Source organism: Elephas maximus, chromosome 21 (genome assembly GCF_024166365.1).
Source record: "Elephas maximus indicus isolate mEleMax1 chromosome 21, mEleMax1 primary haplotype, whole genome shotgun sequence".
In the NCBI taxonomy this organism is placed as follows: Eukaryota; Metazoa; Chordata; class Mammalia; order Proboscidea; family Elephantidae; genus Elephas; species Elephas maximus.
In genome coordinates, this window is record NC_064839.1 from 16,286,617 (window position 1) to 16,290,650 (window position 4,034).

Consider the following 4,034-nt stretch of genomic DNA (forward strand, 5'->3'; position numbering starts at 1 on the left):
CCTCCTCATTGGTCACGCTCCACCAACACTGCATCCTTCCAGTTCATCTTCTATGCAGTGGCCAGAATAAGCTTTTGGAAACAGGCATCTGATTGTTATTCTGTATCATTTGTCCTAGAGAAAGGATCTAATGTGGAGACCTCAGGAAACTGTGTCCTGGAAATCCTGTGACTGCAACTATGGTCTGATACGGCCATCATCATGGTGTCAAACAGCCAGAACCATGCTACCCACAAAAGCCAGGGCGTTGTCTCTCCCCAAGGCCTCAGTGCTGGTCTAGGACTGAGTCACAGACCTAAAAATAAGCCACAGGGCTATGAGCTAGCAGGGCAGCTGAGCACCTACGGTTCTGTGGTTAGCCTGTGGCCAGCAGCAGGGGGTTCCCATGTCCAGCACTGCTACTGCTCCTGATAGCCTGGAGGCTTAGCTCAGTTCTCAGGGGCACTAGGTCTTGGAGCTGCCTATACCCTGGCACTGGGCTTATCTCTAGACTGTAGACAACAGGAATCTGAGGCCCATTTTCTGCAAGTGTCTAAAGGCCTTCTTGACAGGCAAGCAATCCCAGGACACCCCATACCAACTATGGTAAAACCTGCAAAAGCCGGAACCTATGTAAGGCGGAAACCTGTCAGAGAAGGAAAACGCAAATATTTTCCACTAAAACAAGCAACAGAACAGTGGTAAGAATGCACCCTGTCAAAGGCAGAACATGACTTGCAAGACCTGGAAAGACAAGGTGGTCCCATCGAGTTCTGGCTCTCGCAGGTTTCACTATATAACCTCTCCCTGAATCTGTCCCTGGGTCAGATCCCTCTCTGAATCTGGCTTCCAGACTGTGAAAGAGGATCTGCCTTTTGTCTCCAGCTCCACTGACTTTCATCAACCCAGGTCATGTCTTGTTCTCAGAATATAATGTCTGGGCCAGCTTACTTTTCTCCTCTTCCAGCTACTACTTGGTTCAAATCTGGAAATCTTAGAATCTTCAGCCTCATTGAGCTGAGATGGGCCACCGTCCTGGTGTCTGTCCCTAGGATAGTCAGAAGGTAATTGCTTTTACTTTCCCCAGGAAGGTAAAGATGTCAGACTTGCTTTATCCCAACTTCAACTTGCCTTGTTCTCACCTAACTTCAAGAAGCAGGGAAGTATAGAACTGTGTATCAGGGAGCACAAGTAGTGTCTGTCACAGCCAACTACTACAAAAGGACAGTCAGCTACAGATGACCCGATGATGATGAGCCCACAGGGACTGCTGGTGGAAAGGCTAGCAATACCCCAACAATATTGCTGGCATGGGCCCCAGGGTTTCTTCTGCAGCAAGCTGACATCTCCTCACATCTGGCCCCATCCCACTCCCCCATACACAAACTACAGCCTTTCAAAAGGGAAAAGATCATAACTCTTAGCAAACTAGAAATAGGTATTATATAATAACTTTGAGCAAACTAGAAATTAACTTCCTTAACCTAATAAGGCTTATCTACAAACACACACACACACACACACAGATAACATCATGTGTAATGGTGAAATATTGAGCTCTTTCCCCTTGAGATTAGGAACAAGACAAGCATGCCAACTACCACCACTTACATTCAACCTTGTATTGGAGGTTCTAACCATAGTGATAAGGCATGAAAAACAGAAGTATAAAGACGGAAGGGGACTCACTTTTAATAGATGACATGATCGGGTATGTATAAAACTCAAACCTATCTACAAACTAATAGAATAAATGAATTTAGTAAGATATACAAAAACCAATTAACAAGTAATTAGAAAATGAAAATTTAAAACATCATTTATAATAGTATTCCACCAAAAAACGAAATACCTAGCAGTAAATCTAATGAAAGATGTGTAAGACCTCTATGCTGAAAGCTACACAACATTGCTAAAATTAACGAAGACCTGAATAAATGCAGTGGTGCCTATGTTTATGGATTAGAAAACTCAATGTTGTTAAAACATCAGTTATTGCCAAATTGATCTATAGACATGATAAAATTCTAGTCAGAATCTCAATATGTTTCTTATTTTCAGTGGAAATTGACAAATTGATTCTAAAACTTATAGGGAAATGCAAAGGACCTAGAATAGTCAAGGCAATCTTGAAATAGAACAAAGCTGGAAGATTTAGGCTACCAGTCTATAAACTCTTAGTATAAAAGTTTCAGGAATTAATATTGAACCATCAGTAATATTGATGGTTCAAGCATAGACAAACAGATCACTGAAACAGAAAGAAGTCACCTGATTTATGACAAGGGAACCACTACAATTCAGTAGGAAAAGGATAGTCTCTCAAGTTCTGCTGGGTTAACTGGATGTCATCAAAAAGAGCCTTGTTCCCTATGTTCATACCATATACAGAAATTAATTTGAAGTGTATCCTTGACCTAAATATGAAGGATAAAACAATATAACTTCTAGAAGAAAAAAAAAGTGTATCTTCAAGGCTTTTGGGTAGGCAATGAGTTCTTAAAAAGAACCCAAGAAGTGATAACCACAAAAGAAAATATTGATAAATTGGACTTCATTAAAATTAAGAATTTATGTTTATCAAAAGAAATTAAGAGAGTGAAAAGGGAAGACAGACTGGGAGGAGATATTTGTAATATTAGCATAAAAAGGATCATATCTAAAATATATTTTAAAAATTACAAATCGGTTTTGGGGTGTGTATGTGTGTGACTGAAGATATGCACAGCAAAACATATAACAATTTCTACAGTTCAGTGACACTGGTTACATTCTTCAAGTTGTGCCACCTTTCTTGACATCTTTTTCTGAATTGTCTTACTATCATCAACACAAACTCACTGCCCTCTAAACTTCTCACCTAACCTTTCGACTTGCTGTTGTCATTTTTTTTTTTTTTTTGTGGTGAAAAAATTTATATTTAGAATTAGCCAGCTGGACTCAGTTTATATGATTCCAATTTTGTTGGCAACATCCAAAGCATCATAGTCAGGAGCCAGTCGAACATACACCTTCTTCTCTCCATCGGGTCTAATCAAGGTGTTGACCTTGGCCACATCAATGTCATAGAGCTTCTTCACAGCCTGTTTGATCTGGTGCTTGTTGGCCTTGATGTCCACAATGAACACAAGTGTGTTGTTATCTTCTGTCTTCTTCATGGCTGACTCAGTGGTCAGAGGGAACTTGATGATGGCATAGTGGTCAAGCTTGTTTCTCCTGGGGGCGCTCTTCCGAGGATATTTGGGCTGCCTTCACAGCCTCGGTGTCTTGGGCCGCCGGAAGGTGGGTGAAGTGCGGATCTTCTTTTTTTTGTGGCTATGAACGCCTTTCAGCACTGCCTTCTTCGCCTTCAACGCCTTTGCTTTGGCTTCAGTTTTGGGAGGGGCAGGGGTTTCCTTCTTAGCTTTCGGCGCCATCTTCGTAAAAAGGCTGCTGTTGTCATTTGATCTCATATAGATAATTCTTTAGGAGAACACAATGCACAATGCAGACATTCTTTTCTAATTAAGCTAAATTATTATTTGGCTTAAAGATGACTTCAGGGGATAGTTTCAGTTTAAGTTTTAAAGATTTCCTCAGGGCAATAGTTTCAGAGGGTCCTCCAGCCTCGATAGCTCCAGAAAGTCTGGATTCCATGAAAATTTCCAGTTCTGTTCCAGATTATTCCCCCTTTTGGTCAGGATTCTTCTACAGAATCTTTGGTCAAATCATTCAGTAATGAAAGCCTGGCACCATCCAGCTCTTCTGGTGTTCTGGCAAAGGAGGCAGTTGTTCACATGTTCTAGTTCCTCCTCCAACTCCTGACCCTCCTTCTTCCTCTGCTGCTGCTCCAGGCAAATACAGACCAATTGTTGTACCTCGGATGGCCACTCACAAACTTTTAAGATGCCAGGTACGACACAGAGAAGTATGAGGTAGAACAGAAGCATTAAAATCAGTATTAGGCCAATTGATTGGAATGTCCCATGAAAGCATGACCCTAAACCTCCAAACCAAATGAGGTGTTTGGTTGTACATAGGCAGTATCAGCAACTGCCTTTATATATACATATATA

At 41.3% G+C, this 4,034-nt stretch overlaps 1 pseudogene; it reads right to left on the minus strand.

Annotated features, from left to right (window-relative positions):
* Positions 1–2,858: 2,858 nt before the first annotated feature.
* LOC126064538 (60S ribosomal protein L23a-like) lies at positions 2,859–3,415 on the minus strand (annotated as a pseudogene).
* Between the last annotated feature and the right edge of the window lie 619 nt (positions 3,416–4,034).